This window comes from Equus caballus, chromosome 31 (assembly GCF_041296265.1).
Source record: "Equus caballus isolate H_3958 breed thoroughbred chromosome 31, TB-T2T, whole genome shotgun sequence".
Classification (NCBI taxonomy): Eukaryota; Metazoa; Chordata; class Mammalia; order Perissodactyla; family Equidae; genus Equus; species Equus caballus.
In genome coordinates this window covers 10721128-10739373 of record NC_091714.1, presented here as the reverse complement: position 1 = coordinate 10739373, position 18246 = coordinate 10721128, and the positions used below count along the sequence as shown (strand labels likewise).

The 18246-nt window shown below is 51.5% G+C and overlaps 1 long non-coding RNA gene across 1 annotated transcript; it reads right to left on the bottom strand.

Moving 5' to 3' along the window:
• Positions 1-1120: 1120 nt before the first annotated feature.
• Positions 1121-17464, bottom strand: LOC111771419 (uncharacterized). The gene is made up of 3 exons (XR_002805243.2): positions 16302-17464; positions 2127-2258; positions 1121-1416 (listed from the first exon to the last, which is right to left on the bottom strand). It is a non-coding gene; the product is annotated as an uncharacterized lncRNA (long non-coding RNA).
• Positions 17465-18246: the final 782 nt, after the last annotated feature.

Sequence of the window (18246 nt, the reverse complement as noted above, 5' to 3'; positions counted from 1 at the left end):
ACTGAGTCACATGCCTTCCAGCCCCTGCAGGATCAGCTCACTCTCCTCTGCACGCATTCCTGCCTGTCTAGACTCCCTTCACAGTGGGCACCCCAAATTTGTCCAGGTGTGGTCTGCCTGTCCAGGCTAAGGCCGGTGCCCTCCCCCTTCCAATCACCCACATCTAAGGGACACGGGGGGAGATTATGTAAGATTTTTTTGTATGGTAACCCACCACTTGAGTTGATTCCTATTAAATTTACTATGGAACGATCCCTCACATCATTTTCTCCTGTACTACTGCAAAACCATGTTTTTCTCATCCTGTGCTGTTGGGGGCACAGCAGTCAGCTTTATTGTTAAATTTGCCCATCACCGTGACTTAGTGAGATATTCTGGATCCCATTTTGTCAGCTGGTGCATTTACTCCCCCTCCCACCTGCTAGTGTTGCAACTCCCTGTTATTACAACTACACCCAACAACTGTTGTAACAACGACCAACACAGGAACAGTAAATTCTAGGTGCTTAACTCTCAATCCTCGCAACAATTCTAAAGTGGAAACTATTAGGATTCCCATTATATAGATGAGTAAACTGAGGCATAGGGAAGTTAAATAACTTGCTCCAGGACAACTAGCTAGTGTGTGGCAGTGCCGGACTTCAACCCAGCGGTTTGGTGCCAGCCCATATTCTTAACTATTAGGCTAATATGTTTTCTATACCCAGGTCATGTCCGAATTCAGCTGTTGCAGACACAAATATAGAACAAGGAAGTGCCAAGGGCAGCCAGGGCCTCCCTTGCAGACCCCATTCAGTTAACACCCATCTGCTTCTGGGACACCTTTAGGCACAGTTGTTCAACTAGTTGCTCAGCTCTCAGATCTCAGTGGCTTCCAGCCTGTGTTTCACCATCTTATCCACAGGGATTTCAAAGGAGATGAGGATCCGTGAGCCCAGAAAAAAAGAGAATGGAATGGGAGAAAGTTCTGGAAGTTCGAAGCCCCAGGGGCACAGCAGCCCGGAATCCTTAAGGACTTTCTGCCAAAACTCAAGGGTACAGCCTTGAAGACACAGGAACTAAAACTGAAAGAGTTTGCCTTCTTGGGCCCAGAACTACAAAGATAAAACAGAAGCAGCTCTAAAGCCTGGCCATTTATTCTAAGTGTGTCAAACTGAATAGAAGTAATGGGCATGTGTGCTTATAACTCATCCAACTGCATATGGTGAGGACGCAGAAATGTATACCCTCATAGGAAAATCGATTTCACCCTCTCCGTCGCTTTCTAAAGGTGTTCTCTGCTGAGGACCTGCTAAGCTGGACTACACAGATGAATCATTTTCCGGCTTTATGCAAAGTAATTGGCCCAGCAAAAAAGTATCATCCACAAGGTTGACCTTCATCATAGCGATCTTCTATCACCATACAGCCAGAGTCCTGGGGAGAGATGGAAGAGGAAATTAAGAACACGAATCCCTGCTAGGGGCAGCAGAAGCCACCTGTGGCAGGATGGCAGGTGTGTCTTGAGCCTGCGGGCACACACAGCTCATGCTGATTCCTATGCGAGGTAAGGACAGCCTTCAGCAAGCAAAGGCCTGGAGTCGGATTGAAAGTGGTTCCAGAGCCAGAATGTTCCTGGTACAACTCTTCTTGAAGCTTACCATCCCTTCAACTTATTCCTCCCTGGCCTCCACCAGGCCCGGAGCCTGGCAGGGAGGGACAAGGAAGCTACCCCAGGGATGGGTGGCGAGTGGCTGAGTTTTGTACAGGCCAAGGATGAGTTTCAGTAACTGAGTTGCAAATAACAGCAAACCCTGCTAAAGAGCCTGGAGATTCAACCAATTTTACTCTGTGTGTTTGCTTTCCTACTCTTTCAAGCATTGTTAATACTTTCAATCACTTCGTTTACTTGTTGGGTGTGTCTTTCCCTCTTGAATGTAACCTCCGTGAGGACAGGGCATCCTCTCCCTCGGGGGACTGGCACGTTTGTGGAGTGAGGGAATCAGTTTTCACCTGCGCCTTCTGGTGCCCCACTCCCGTTCTAGTGACAGCAGAGCGCCTCAACCCGCCTCCTGCCGGTGACTGCAGCCCTCACTGCCCAAGGCTCCCTAGGAAACCCATGGAGGACAGAGAGGAGAGGTCCTAACCTGCCCCCAGAGAGCCTAGGAGGTCCCAGAAGGATGACCGCTGCCACAGCCTGGCTACTGACAGATGAGTGGTGTGGTTCGACAGCTTTTCTTTTTCCTTGTTATCACCTCAGTCTGTCAGGTCTTGGCCTCCTGCCAAAAATAACAAGATGAAAAAGTCCATCACATCGGCTCCTTTTAATCCCCATTTTTCTGTGATGCCTTAATTGATGGTTGTTTATTTTCCATAATAATCTCGTTAATTTTTTTTTGAAGAGTTATCTTCTGTGTTTATCAGCTAAAATGCCAGGAGCAGGTAAATACCATTAGAGAAAGCCACTCAGGCCTGGGCCATCTGCTGCATAATTGGATTGAAATTAAGGAGGTGCTACTTGGGTTGCCAGCCTGAGGCTCTCTGTAGCACCAAGCGCTTTCTAGAAAAAAGGTTCTCCTTCCGTGGAGAGGAGTGGGGAGCTCAAGGGTGTCCCTGAGCAGCCAGGGTTCTACTTAGTGCCTCACAGAATTAGCATCACCACCACCACTATCATCATCATCACTACCACCTCCCTTGTCATCACCACCACCACCATCATCGTCACCTCCACCATTGTCATCATCATCACCCCCACCATTGTCATCATCATCACCACCACTGTCATCATCACCCCCACCATTGTCATCATCACCACCACCACCATCATCGTCACCTCCACCATTGTCATCATCATTATCACCCCCACCATTGTCACCATCATCATCATCACCACCACTGTCATCATCACCACCACTGTCATCATCATCATCACCTCCACCATTGTCATCATCGTTATCATCCCCACCATTGTCATCATCATCATCACCATTGTCATCATCATCACCACCATTGTCATCATCATCATCACCTCCACCATTGTCATCATCATCATCATCCCCACCATTGTCATCATCATCACCACCACTGTCATCATCATCACCTCCATCATTGTCATCATCATTATCACCCCCACCATCGTCATCATCATCATCCCCACCATTGTCATCATCATCATCACCACCACTGTCATCATCATCACCTGCACCATTGTCATCATCATTATCACCCCCACCATCATCATCATCATCATCCCCACCATTGTCATCATCATCACCACCACTGTCATCATCATCACCTCCACTATTGTCATCATCATTATCACCCCCACCATCGTCATCATCATCATCCCCACCATTGTCATCATCATCACCCCCACCACTGTCATCATCACCTCCACCATTGTCATCATCATCACCTCCAGCACTGTCATCATCATTGTCACCCCCACCATCGTTATCTTCATCTTCATCATCATCATCATCATCACCACTGCATTTAGGAAGTGTCCACTTTATACCAAGTCCTCTACTAAGTGTTTTACCCTCAACACCTTCTAGAAATAGCACTGTGAAGCCAAAACAGTTCTTTTGTCAACGAGGTGGCAAACCAGCACGAGTTATGAAAATATCGGTGCAAACAGAACACAATATGACCCTCCCCGCTACGCATGTAGCCAACAACCAAGAACCTCAGTGATACGTGTTACGCATTTACGGAGGTGGCTGGGGCTGCTCTGCTCACTTCAGTTGGCCTCGCTCGGTGTCTGCACTTGGCTGGGAGCCTTAGCTTTTCCCTCCAGAGCTCGGGATCAGCTGGGACGACTCACCTGGAGAGGTGTGTGCATGTCTGGCCCAGGCTCAAGGGGCAGCAGCTGCTCCAGAGAAGCTTTTTCTCATAGTGATGGTGAAAGTGCAACAAATCAAGTGGGAACAGACAAGTTCTCCTCAGAACCATCGTGGCGTCACTCTCCCCAGGTGCCTACTGGCTGAAACAAGTCATGTTGGTAAGCCCAAAGCCAGCAGAGCAGGGACACATAGCTCATCATCACATGTCACTGAGGGTCTCGGTGGTGTGTGACACAGACAGTGTGGCAATGACAACTGATACTCCCTCCTTTCCCCTTCCACGAGGTGGAGGCCACTTGTGCTCCCACTCCTCTGCCATGTAGCGAGGTCAGGGTGGGGGTGTGATGAAGAGCAGGGGCCAGGAGGGAGAGGAGAGAGAAGGGGTGACAGCAGAGGCCTAAGGTAGCCGGTGGAACACTTCCTGTGCAACAGGACTGTCTATGAAGGGCTCAACTTCTGTTTCTGTCAACTTCCAGCTTTGTGACTGTGGACTAGCCACTTAACCTCTCTGAGCTTCAGTCCCCATATATGTAAATCCAAACAATAACACCCCAGAGGGGAGGATAAGACTTAGCATGTGTAAGCCCCGGCCCACAGTCTGACACAGGGCAGGATCTCAGGGAAGGGCAGTGACTCCACTGCTCTGGCTCTCCGCAGGTGGTGGGGGGACTTGGGTGGGAGAGTAAACAGACGTAATTCTCACTAAAGAGCCGGTCCGGTTGCTAGAGAAGGTCAAGCGAAGATCACGCACGTGAGGAAGGAAGGGAAACGCCCCATGTGAGAGGAGGCACAACCAAAGCAGGACTTGGCTCCGCACAGGTCCAGGAGGTGTTCTCAGCATTCGTGGAATCAAGAGCAGCGCGGATGCTTCCAGCAGAGGGAACAGAAACGCCCGACAGAAACTGGCGAAGGCGATGGGGCTATATGTTATTTCACACCAGTCGTTTGAAGGGAGGGTGGTACCAGGGTTGGCCCACTGGGGCTCTGGGCATCCCTCGGGCTGTCACATCCAGACAGTCTCCGGAGGAAGGCCGTCTCTCCACTAGGAGGCGGGAAACCGATCCAGGCTGTGTCACGTGTCCACTTCTAATCAATCGCTGCTAGGGAGATTAGCAAGCTCTTGAGCTTGGACCAATCACGATGCAGCTCTGGCCGTGGGTTGAGGTGTTGTCTGGGCAACCGCGATGCTGTGAGTCCCGCGGGCTGACCGCAAAGGAGGTGGTGGTGGGGCGGAAAGCTGGGCTGCAGTGCCAAGGCAGCGGCCAGCTGGATTTGAAGTCATTCAAATGGATTAAGGCACACTAATGCCTTCCTTTAACTGGAGCCATGAGGAGCCCAGCACCGGATGCAGATGACCCCAAGCTGCGGGGCCATGGGTCTGGTGGTCTGGTGGTGCTACTGCTGGTTCCAGTCAGAGCCCCCTGAGCTGTGGGGGCGATTGGATTTTCCCAGCTCCCTGAGAGAGGGTTTTCAGGATGTGAAGACAAAATCGTGGGCGAGACCGTGGGCCCCAATATCCTGACCCCAGAGCTGCGCCCTCTGTCTCCAGTGGGCGTTTATTCCCCGGTGGGGGCAGAGGTTGGTGATGGAGAGTTTGGTCATCAGCGTTGGCACCTGAGAAATGGGACCAGAAATGAGACCTTCCACCTGGCAGCTCCAGCGTTCCAGCTGGTGCCCAAATCCCAGGTCTATGTGTTCATCTGTAGACGGGTTATGGCAGCTCCAGTGTGGCCTCCACGTGGCCACCTACCAGGGACATCTGTAGGATATGCAATCCCCCAGAAGTGCCAGAGTCAGCAGGTCTGCTCCGCAGGTGAATTTTGACTGCACGGTTTTTAGCAGTTTGCTCCAGACTCTCCACACCATTTCCAGCGGCCCTTGAAGAAGGTGACCACTGGTGCTTTTGTAAATAGAGGGAAATGGCTCTGATGCTCAGGCTGGGGTTTTCAGGATGCCATGAAAGAGTCTCCAAGGGTCCTGGAGACCTGGAAACTTCAGACTGTCTCTCTCTCTCTCTTTTTTTTTTTGATTGAGATATAATGCACATACCATACAATTCGCCCATGGTAAGTGATGATTCATTTCAGGCGTCTTTTGACTTCCTTTCGTCTATTGGGATGGTGGGCATCCTTCTGTGGGCAGTCCTTGCCCTTCAAAGAATCCCACTTTGTGGTGAAGCTCCTGACCCACAGCATCCCTGTGACCTTAAGTCACAAGGAAATATCAGGACAAAAGGAATTGAGCCAGTCAGCGCCCCTCCCTCTGCTGGCACCCCTGGCTTATAAAAAGGGCACAAACATTTCGTTCTCTGAAGACTTTTCTGTTTTGGAATGGAACATCACACACACATACACACGGAAGATGACAGGATATGACAGAGACACCTGACAAATGAGCACACTTATGTTACTGTGAAAATGGGGAGGAAAATCTCCCTTCCCCCCTCTCTCTCTTTCTCTCTCAGAGAGAACCTTGTGATATACTGGTTCTGAGATAAACTGCTCAGACCTATGGGATCCCTTCCTCCATCCTGTGGTAGCTGAGTCCCTCCTGGTCTTGCTCCTGGCGCCCTCGGCCCTGGCCCCTCCCTACTTTGGGCATCTCCCAACAAACCTGAGGAAGAACCTCTGGCAGGAGAAGCAACATGGAACGTTTGTCTTTAGAGCTTGGTGTCCCAGCCGGTCCTAAATAGAGCCACCTGTCACCCACCAGATTATACCCTAGAACTGGTTTAATGACAATAACATTATTCATTTGACAACAAGCAATTGAATGTTATTTTTTGCCTTGACCCAGACAGATCTAGCCAGATAAGTGGTATTTTACATTTGAGACAATTATTGTTGTATGTACAGAGATAGCTGTCGTTAGAAAGATGGTATTCTAGAAAGAGTGTCAGAGGCCCCTGGACACTTTATTCCAGAATCCACAGTTGTAGGCCACATCAGATTATTTATTTATTTATTTTTTGGTGAGGAAGATTGGCCCTGAGCTAACATCTGTGCCAATCTTTCTCTATTTTATGTGGGACGCCACCACAGCCTGGCTTGACAAGTGGTGCTAGGTCCGTGCCCAGGATCCAAACCTACAAACCCCAGGCTACTGAAGTGGAATGCACAAACTTAACCACTATGCCACCGGGCTGGCTCCCAAATTGTAATTTTTAATGTCTCCTCACCTCTCTATTTGCTTTTTTGAAGTAAAACTGTGTTATCTTGGGATGTCACTGCCTGGTTTGGTTGGAAGTCTTCAGAAAAGTGGCTTCTATAGTCTTTAAGCATGACTTATCAATGGTTTGGGCAATTTTGAATCTTTGGCTTAATGGAGGTAGTGGAAACAAATTACAGTCACAAATCACATGAGCAAAAATTGTAACTTTATCTTTCTACAATTAAACTTAATTTTTACCCTGGTCTCCATTTCTGTTTAATGGCAGCAAACGTAATCTAGTAAATTGCAGGTGAACTCGGACAATTTCATGATCTAGCAGCCATTTTGTGCTTAAGATCAGTTAAAATTGGGATTGTCTCCCCTTTCCCTTGATGGTGTCTCATTTCTAGGGCTCTTGGGCAGGAGGTGGTTTGCATGGTGCGGCAGATTCCAAGTGTGGCCCAATTCTTCGTCCTCCGTGTATCTGTTAACTTTGCCACCTAACTCCCTAGTGCCTGCCCCCGTGACTCTGGCCTTGACCATGTGACTCGCTTTGACCAATGGGATATTAGCAAATGAGAAGCAATTAGAGGCTGGAAAGGCACTTGCATGATTAGACTTACCTCATCTTTCCCTCTGCCTTTGCTAAGAGAAGGAAATGCCCACACTAGCCTAAGGACCCGGGAGAAGGATGAGAGACATGTGGAGCAGAGCCGCTCACCCCAGGTGTGATCCAAACCCTCCTAGATCAGGTAGCAGCCAGCAGTCCCAGGAACATGAGAGACCCCCGCCAAGATCAGCAGATCAGCTTCTTTGGGTACATGAGAGAGCCCGTTCCAGGTGAGCTGAACACCATGGACTCATGACCTGTACACCATCGAGACTTGTGGTTGTTTGTTATGCAACATTTTAGGGGCAGGAAATAAGTGATACATGTGAGGTTGTGATATCTAGAAGCATCTGCCCCTCTTGTGCTAGGGTTTGCGGAAATAGAAAGTCTTCCTCTCATATATGTCCTTGTTGACATCCATTCCTAATGAGATCCACTGGCCAGAACTGTCCCTTATTGGTGTTCACAGGTGGCCACAGTGCCATATGGCCTCAGGCTTGTATGGTTCACTGTGACATCTGTGGCTATGCCTGCATCAGGATGCCCTTTGAGCTATGGCTCTCTCCTTCAGCCAATGCCCACGCCTTCTCAGGGCACCAGGAAGGTTGCCACCCTCTAGAACCTCCCTGGGCTGTGAGAGACTCAGGAATGTCACCAGCCCTTTCTTCCCCTGCCCCCAGGAAACATCTCGACTCTATTTCCCCAGTCTGCAGTGGTATGGATTCTGTCTGTACGTTGTGCTGCCCTCCCAGAGCTCCAGCCAGGAAGCAGCTGGAACCCTCTGCTCTGATTCCAAAGACCCATCCTAGTGCTCTGTTGTCAACTCCCCCACTCCCCTTGAGAGTAGTTCTGAGTCTCGTCCCCAAACTTGTCTTGTGTCCTTATTGTCCCTTCTCAGGGGACATCAGTCCCCTTCTAAGAGCGTCCCCAGCACCTGAGCTCCCTTCTTCTCCAGCCGGGGCAGTCTTCACTGGGGCTGTGGCGGGCTGACTCTCCATCTCCTCTCTTCCCCATTGATTGTTGTGGCACCCACTTCTGACTGGATCCCCTCAGAGCTTAATCTCTCGATTTCCAAACACCCAGAACTCGCTTTCAAGACAGTCGTCTCTGTGATGAGGTTCAAGAATCAATTCTAATCTGAAAAGCCAAGAACTTGACACTCCTCCAAGTCTCCGGGTTGTTTCCATTTTCTGGGCAGGGTGCGCTGCTGAATTCATTGGAAGAGGGTGGTGACTTGACCAGACAAGGGAATCTGTGAAAGAAACCTCAGATGATGACACCAAAGTTTATCCTGTCGCAAGAATATGATTAAATTGAGAATCTCTTTTTGATTTGAGGCAATTAGCCCATCAGACTTGGGAGAAAGTTGATAAGCAGTTAGAGTGGAGGGCAGGACTGACAGCCAGCCAGGAAAGCTGAGTTGCTCTCAGGCCTTTGCTCCCTGTGGGCCTCGGCGCAAGTCGTCCGGCCTCTCGAAGCCTCAGTTTCATCACCCATAACATGGGGCTGGACCAGAGGAGTGTTTGGTCTATTCCACCTTTGAAGTTCTGTGATCCTAGGATTCCTGCCAAGAACAATTAACGCCAGAAGCCAGATTTCTGATCCTGCTGAACTGACCCCGTCTCCTTCTTTAAACTGACAGTTCTTGCAGCTTCTAAATCTGATCACTTCTGTAACGGTTGGGCATTAGGGTGACAATGGACATTGGGTGACAGCTGGACCCCCATGTGAACATCAGAGGGTAACAGGAAAAAGGTCACGGGCTTTGAAGTTAGACCAATCCAGGGTTTATGTTAGGGGGTGTTCAACTGAAAATAACTCATAAATACCCAATGAACAGTGGCTTCAACTGGAAGGATATTTACTGCTTACTCAACAAGAAGTGTGGAGACAGGAGGTCCTACGATTGGTTTGATGGCCCAGTGATGTCATCCTCGACCTGGGCACATTCCAAGCTTCCATTTTGCATCTTCAGCTGTTTGGCTTTATCCTTGTTACCTCATGGATCTAAAAAGGCTGCCATAGGCCACACATCTCACCCCCTAAACCATGTCCACGGGCGAGAAGGAGAGATGGAGGACTCAAAGAGAATTTGTCCTTGAGCTGTTCTCTCCTTTTTATTGGGAAGAAAATCTTTCCCAGAAGCCCATGCTCCCACAGCTTTCTCTCCTATCTCATTGGTCAGAATGGGTCCCATGCTCACTCCTATACCAACCACGGGGAAAAGGGGACAGGGTTCTTGTGACCAGCTAAGGTCAATCATAGTGCATCCCCTGGGGCTGGCCAGATTGCCATAAAAAACTAGGAGCCGTTAGCAAGGAAAAGGGGGCTGGCACCTCACAGGATCTGCCACCCTAGTTTTTGATTTGAGTTTCATTTAATTGTCTGTGTGATCCTGAACAAACCACTCAGCTTCTCTGAGCCCCATTTTCAGCATCTGAGCAATGGGGATAATCATGCTGACTTCACAGGGCTGTGGGGAGGACTAAGTCAGATCATGCATGGAGTCCCCAGGACATTTGACTGTGAAATGGTAATGCGTGCCCTTCCTATTGTTACTCTGGATGCCAGTTCGAGAGGATAGCCTTGCTGAGCTGTCTATTCCCAGTTTTCACTTTCAAAAAACTCTATTTCCACGACGAGACCTGCATGAGCGTTGCCAAAGTCAACATGTTGGGCTCGCATGTTTACCGCTGTGACACCGCTGCTGTAATGGGCTTGTGCTATTTTGTACATATTGGTTTTGGACAGTGGCTGCTGCACATTTTGTCTTCAGATTTCTTCTGGGGGAGATTCAGCATCTGGCAGCACGGCCTCTGACTGGGAAGAGTGTCTAGCAAGCATCATCGCTGGCCGTGAGCTGGGATCCGACTTCTCTAGGAGAAAGGGCGTCTGCTGAGGACGGCGCGGCCACCCCAGGAGAGGGGCCCGGCCACATCCCGTGGGCTTGGCTAATGGGCGTCTCAAACTGCAGATATCAAGCAGAACTTCCCGTGTTCTCGGCACCCACAGCCAACCCATCAGCTCCCTCTGAAACAGTTCCCAAACCCATCCTCTTCCCACCGCTCCTCTGGTACAGCCGCAGGCCCCACCGTGGTCCTGGCTCTCCTCCGGCCGCCCCGTCTGTTGCCCCTGAGCCCACTCTCCCCTCCAGCCCAGCTCCTGCAGTGGAGGGGATGGTTCAAAGACGGACACCAGGTCAGATCTTGCCACTCCCTGGGCCCTTGCTCTGGCTTCCATTGCAAGTGGAATAAAATCCAGACTGTTCCCTCAGCCCAAGGCCTCCCCATGTGACCCTGCCTACCTCTCAACCCCGTCCTCGCACAGGGCTGGCTTCGCGGGCAGGCCACGTCTACAGTCACACAGGGTCCCATGATTGCTTCTTACTCAGCTCTCACCGTCTGGAAATTCTTAATGACTTTTGAACAAGGGCCTGACTTCTCATTTTGCACTGGGCCCCACACGTTCTGTCCTGACCTCCCCTCCTCTGTGCTGTTTGCCACACTCCAGCCCTCTTGTCTCTGGAACACCCAAGCTTCTTTCTTCTCAGGGGTGGCTGTTTTCCCGGCTCTTTGCAGGATGCCGCCTTCTCAGCAAGGGGGCCTCAGAGAGGACTCCCGCCCTCACTCCCCTCCACTGCCACCATCACCCCCTCCTTCCCTTTAAACTGCCTTCTTCACCGGAGGCGTGAGGGTCCTCCCACCACCCTCCAGGCTCCCCTGTCCCTTTTACACCAGGGCCCCCACGCTTCCGACAGTGCCTGGCGCAGAGCGAGTGCCTGATATGTGTGTGCTATTGTGTTCATTGCATATGTTTGTGATAAGCGAAGAGCATAAAGCAACCATCCCATTCCAGAACTCAGATGCTGTTTGTGGCTTGGAGGAAGTAACGAGGGGAGATAAAAAGTGTTGTCCACAGAAAGAGTTAACTGCTCTGAGAGTTTGATTGGGGACAGGGATCATCTGAAGGAGAGAAAATGAGTACAACTGTCCCTTTGGTGGTGCCGGCACTGGCTTCTGCAAAGAGGCGACTAATTGAATATTCTGAGGATTCAGTGAAGAGCTCTGAGGCTTTAATAAGATGAGGAACTGAGGTAAAGGACAATGCCCAGAAGAAGAGCACCTTACACACACACACACACAAACGTGTACACACATGCATACATGTATACACATAGACACATATGTGCACACATGCAGATACACATGCACACATGCATGCACACATACCCATACACAGTCACACACATGTATACACATAGACACACACAAATATATGCACACACATACATGTGCATACCACACATGCACACATACATACATGTATACACAGACGTGCACACATGCAGAAACCCATGCACACATGCATGCACACACAGCCATACATAGTCACACACGTGCATACATGTATACACATAGACACACATATGTGCACACATGCATGCACACATACCCATACACAGTCACATGCATGCATACATGTATACACATAGGCACACATATGTGCACACGTGCAAATACATGTACACACATACATGCACACACACACACAGAGTCTAAGGTAGTGTCCTTCTCTTCTGAGCAGCTGTGAGTTCTCTGCAGGCAGCTGGGAGGTGGCCTCAGCCCCAGATTCAGAGGTATGACTGGCTCTGAGGGCAGTGGTGGGCAGGCCTGGTGGAGGTCCCCTTTCCTCCCCAGAAGCCCCAGGCCCGGCCTCCTCACCCTCAGATCAACCAGCTCCTGGCTGAGAAGGAGGCTGGGATCCCGATGGCCCAGGGCTTTCCAGCTTGCCCCAGGTGGCCCAAGAGGCTCCTTTGAGATCTGGGGGAGCTCCAAGGCCCATCTCAGTGCTCCAGGCTCTTCTAGAGAAGATCTACATCGGAGTTTAGGTTTGAAGACGTAAAATTCCCGTCTCCCCTGAACAGGAGCCTCAGAGAGACAGCCTTACCCCTCAAAGAGAGGCTGGAGGAGCAGATCAAGGCCGATCTTCCAGGATTGGAGCCTAAAATCATCCCATAGCCCAGACGTCGGGAACTCAACTCCACTGCGGTCCCGATGGCCCCAGGCTGATGCCCTTCTGCCCCCGGAACCAGACCTGGCGTCGTGGGGCCTCTGCAGCCTCAGCTGCTGTCATCACCCAGAACCAGGTGCATTTGCCTCACCGGTGCCAGCATTATGGAAGCCCCCAACCGAGCCTGTTCCCACACACCGCTCCCCTCTAACTGAGGTCCGTGCGCTCGCGTCTGATGGATGGAGTCTGTCTGCATCCCAGCGGCAAGGGAGGCTGGAAACTGGGATTCTGACTTTGAGAAGTCAAGCCTCACAGCACGGGACTTCCTCAGACACAGACAGGTTATTCAGAAGACGGGGGCAGCTACAAATGGGCCAAATGTACACTACAGGGGGCACAGGCACCAAAACAAACAAACAAATAAAAAGAATCTTCAAAAACTATTCTTCAACTCGGGCTGGCCCCGTGGCCGAGTGGTTAAGTTCGTGCGCTCTGCGGCAGGCGGCCCAGTGTTTCATTGGTTCGAATCCTGGGCGCGGACATGGCACTGCCCATCAAACCACGCTGAGGCGGCGTCCCACATGCCACAACTAGAAGGACTCACAACGAAGAATACACAACTATGTACTGGGGGTTTTGGGGAGAAAAAGGAAAAAATAAAATCTTAAAAAGAAAAACTATTCTTCACCTAAGCCAAGAACTTGGTTTTTCCATCCAACGCCATTTGGCATCCGTCTTGGTGGAGGTGGTAACATGGTGTCCCATGGGCAGAGTGGGGCAGGACTGGGTGACCAGGCACAGCCAGAGGTGGACAGCCTCCGCCAACCAGTGAGGTCTGGGGGTGGGTTGTATGGGCCAAATGTCCCAGTCACCATGCTTTTGTGGCTCCTAGTGGCTCCGGCTTTGAACCCAGTAAAAGTCCTAATAGTGCAGTTTCTCCAGTGGTGCCAGACTGCCGCCGGAGAGAAATAATAATAAAAATGATCATCGTCAGAATTTGCATTGTGCTCAGCCCTGAACCACACACTTTAAATCTTTTATCTCTAAATACTCACGGGACCCCTGCGAGGGAGGTTGATTGCTCTCCCCACTTGACAGGTGAGGACACTGATGCACAGAGAGGCGAAGTAAATCACGCAGCTAGTACGAGGAGCCTGGATTTGAACCCGGGTCCTTAGCCACTACATGGTGCTGTTGCTTTACAAGCTGTGGACATGAATTCTCAGTCTCGCTCCCAACCTAGCCGCATCTACCATCAGATAAAGGCCACAGGGGTCACACGAATTATTCACAAGGTCCAATGACTAATGACAAGACTAGGTTTATAGGGAAAATGGTTGTCCCCGAAGGACAAGGCATGTCAACTACTCCAGGCTTGTGTGTTGTCTCTTCATTCAGACGCTGATTTGATTTTAGAAAAGAATTTGCAGTAGGTTCTAAGAAAGCAAAACATAAAATTTTTAAAATATATCCAAAAGCCCCAGGAGAGTGGTTAAGAAAATATCAAGACAAAGATAAAGTTAGGGTGCAGCTAGGTGAGCCGGGGGGGCCTGCCAGAGGGACCGAGTGGAGCTGCCGATTCGCTTTTGAGATTCCTCTCTGCACAGTGAAAAGAGACATCCAGTCAGCTACCTGAGCCACACACGTTTTCCAGTCTCCCTGCTCCTGCCAGTGTCTTTCCAGGTCAGAAGTCCTGCTTTTAGTCTCTTCTCCTGGGGAACCCCCTCCTGCTCTCTCCCGTCCTGTCCTCATTTTCCTTGCCCTTCCCTGGGTTTATTTTCAGCTGCCTTCTCTTTCTGAAGCTGCAGGGGCTGCACAAAAGAGGCCAGCTTCCAGCCTTGCAGCCTCCTCCCGGCTTTGGGTAAACAGGCTGGTCTCAGCGGCACCCTGTGCTGCCCAGCCTGCCTTCCTGGCTGGGCCTGGGCGGGCAGTCAGGTCTGGAAGCCAGTGTGGAAGGAGGCCTGTGCCTTGAAGCAGCCACCGAGGGCTGGAGCGGAGCGCTGGTCTCTCCTTCAGAGCTGAGGGACTGCTCTGACCTCCCTCGTTTCTCCTGGCTCCTGTATAATCAGCTTTTCCATTATCTTGCAGCAAAGCCCTCCCAGCATCACATTAATTGCCTATAACTACAGCTGGGTGGTTCATTTATTCTTTCTAATTTGGAGGATCCAAATGGTTTAACCCCCGTCTTTCTTTTAAAAGCTTCAGGGGTTTTGTAAACTTTGGCGGTACTACAGCCAAAGTGGCCAGATGCACGCTGACACACGTCCAAGCAAAGGTGCACCATCGCACAAACCATCGTGCACGCAGGGTGGGAGTGGGGGAGGAGGGTAATGTGATCTGAGGGACTGGTATGCAAGCAGACCATGTCCATCACCACCCACACCTCCGACACCAGCGACACCAACACATCCCTCACTGTCACCACCTCCACCTCCATCACCATCACCTCCACTATCGCCACTTTCACTACCACCACTTCTACCTTCATCATCACCTCCACCACCGCCACCACCGCCACCACCACCACCACCACCACCAGTCAGCCAGGAATCTAAAATCCCACCATTGCAGCTTTATTCCTTTGGCTTAATCATTGCTTTCTTCAGCCATTCTCTTTGAAACCACTACCTCAGTGTGACGTATTGACACTCAGACCTGCTTTTCTCAATGAATAAATGTCCCTAGCAGTGACAGCCAGATGCTGAGAGGAGGCCTCTCAAAATAGGAGGATGGTCGGAAGATGAGTGAGTGAGTGTGTGTGGGTGTGCATGCACCCACATGCATGTCTTATCAGTTAAATAATGAACAAAGAAATGTGAAAAAAGAAGGCTGCTGAGCCCTCTGCAACAATGTCACAGTTCTTATTATTTATTTAATTTATTTTTTAAATTTTTTTTTGAAGAAGATTAGCCCTGAGCTAACATCTGCCACCAATCCTCCTCTTTTTGCTGAGGAAGACTGGCCCTGAGATAACTAACATCCGTGCCCATCTTCCTCTACTTTCTATGTGGGATGCCACCACAGCATGGCTTGACAAGCAGTGCGTAGGTCTGCACCCAGGATCAGACTGGCCAACCCACGGTCGCCAAAGCAGAACCTGCGAACTTCACTGCTGTGCCACTGGGCCTGCCCCAGAGCTCTTATTGTTTACATGTTTCAATCTTAACAGCAGATCGTAAGTTTCTGTCTTAGGGAGCAGGTCATAAAAACTGGTTTATACTGAAGAAGAGTGGTTCTCAAACTTTATGGTGCAAGAGAATCACCTGGAAGGCATGTTGAAGCAGAGATTGCTGAGCCCCGCCCGCCAGAGAGTCCCACTCAGCAGTGGGGTGGGCACGGTAATTTGCATTTCCAACAGGTTCCCCCCGCGCTGGCGCTGCTGCTGGTTCTGGAATCACACCTGAGAATCGGTACAGTAGGTTAACACACACCCACACTCAAATGGCTCACACATACGCACACACACCCCACAAACACATACAGAAACATTTGCACAATGGATTGACCATTTTTTATGTAAAAATCCTTGTCAAAGCAGAGCTTCAAGAAAGTGAAGAAATAAAATAAAACAGAGAGAGAAAAACATATTAAAATCGTTTAACCAGCTGGGAAAAGTAGTGGGGTAATACAATGGGAGCCTAGGGATGTGAATTTGGAGAACTTACATAGAAAATAGGAAGTTTCGAGGTAAAAGAAACATAACCTACCCTAGGTGGGGCCGGAGCAATTCCAGAACAGAGGGAACATGGAGGCCAAATCGTGAATGAGCTGATCCACCGGACACGGAGCGATTTCTGCCCAAGGAAAGGGGCTGAGGGATGAAGAGCTCAAGGGCAGAAAGCCAGCATGGGGCTTGTAGGCCGGGTTAGCAGCCTTACACAACGTTGATGCTGCCCACACCTGCTTTCAGACACAGCAAATGCCCCCAGGGAAGAGGCCAGCAGCCGAGGGGGGCAGCTGAGGCGGTGGGAGGCGAGGACTCGGGTCACAAGCCAGAGCTTGTTCCAACCAGCCCTGGCTGGGCCCCTCTGAGAGTCCGGCAGCCTCACCCACGAACTGCCAGCCTCGCGCGCGCCTGGCGGGGTGGTTGTGAGGATTGCATGAGATGAGACACGCTCAACTGCTCTGTGTGGCTCACAGAGCCCTTCTCACTGAAGGACAGAAACGCAGGCGATATGGCCAACTCCAGGGAAGAAGAGACGGCCTGAAGTTTTATGTAGCTTGTTCCTTTGTCTCAGACTTGAGTCCTGATGGAAAGGTCATTCAAAAAAGTTAAGAAAACTTGGGAAAAGACGCATCAAACCCAAATGGCCAGAAACGCCGCTTGGATCACAAAGAGGCAGTGAGAGGTGGGCCCCTCCGTCGGGCACGGCCGGGAGGGGTCGAGAGGAAGAGCCGGTAAGGGACGAGCTCAGGAGCGGCGGGCTGGACCGCGGCCTCGTCTAGGGGGACACAGAGCCTCAGCCTTCGAGGGCCTCCGTGGGGCGCTGTCAGTCCCCGGGGCCTGGGGGGACGCGTTGGGGGTCCAGGAGGCGGACACGTCCCTGGGGCGCTGGGGGTGTGTGTGTGTGTGTGTGAGTGACAGTCTGCCCACGTGGTGTGGCCACGCCTCTAGGCCGCGGGGTCTGTGAGAGGTGCCGTGGGGTCCCCCAGGAGCCGGGGATGGCCGGGGGTCTAGGGAAGGAGGCGGAAGAAGGAAAGAAAGCAACGCCCCCGGGCGCACCCCGGTGGGGAGACTTCATTTCCGCCCATTTCGTGGACCAGCAAGCGCGGCTGGGGAGCCGGGCGCCCCGTCCCGTCTGCGACGATGCGGACCGTGGTGGCGCCGCCCCTCGCCCTGGCCCCCACGCCGGCGCCCCGATGCTCCCGCGCCCGTCCTCGCACAGACGGCCACGCGCGGCGGCCCAGGGACGCGGGCTCGGCCGCCCTCTGCTGGGCGAAGCGTGAATTGCAGCCTCCTGTCGGTCCCTCCGTGTCCGAGTCCGTCCCGTCCCGTCGCCCCCACCCCCCGCGACGCGCCAGAAATCTACCACAGAAACGTGGGAAATTGTGAAAGGGGGAAATGGTGGGAGTGTCGACTGATCTTAGAAGGAACGGGCCACGTGGTGCAGCAGAGCGCGGGAGAGGGTGACCTCCGCGTCCCATTGGGTCCCCGAGATGGGGACGTTGGCCTGGCATCTACCCCGTGCAGGGTGCTGAGTGCATAGGGGGCACAGGAGGCAGAGGAGCAACACGTGATGAACCCAACGCCTCCAGGAGCTGGTGCGTTATGAGAGGGACAGCGGGGCAAACGAGTGATGCCACCGCCGCTCAGTGGGAGGGGGGCCAGAAGCACAGGGGGCTTCACGAGAAAGGTGACAATGGAAGAGCAGACTCTGGGTCAGCAGGTGGGTGTGGGCAAACAAGAGCGTTGTACCAGTTTCCTGGGGCGGCTTCAAACAACAGAAATTTATTATTTCTCAGAGGAATTGATTCTGGAAGCCGGAAGTCCAAAATCAAGGTGTCAGCAGGGCCATGCTCCCTCAGAAGACCCCAGGAGAGAATCTGTCTCGTGTCTTTCTCTCAGTTTGTGATGTTCCTGAAACCCTTGGTGACACGGCTTGCAGACACGTGCCCCCCAATCTCTGCCTCCGTGGTCACACGGCTGTCGTT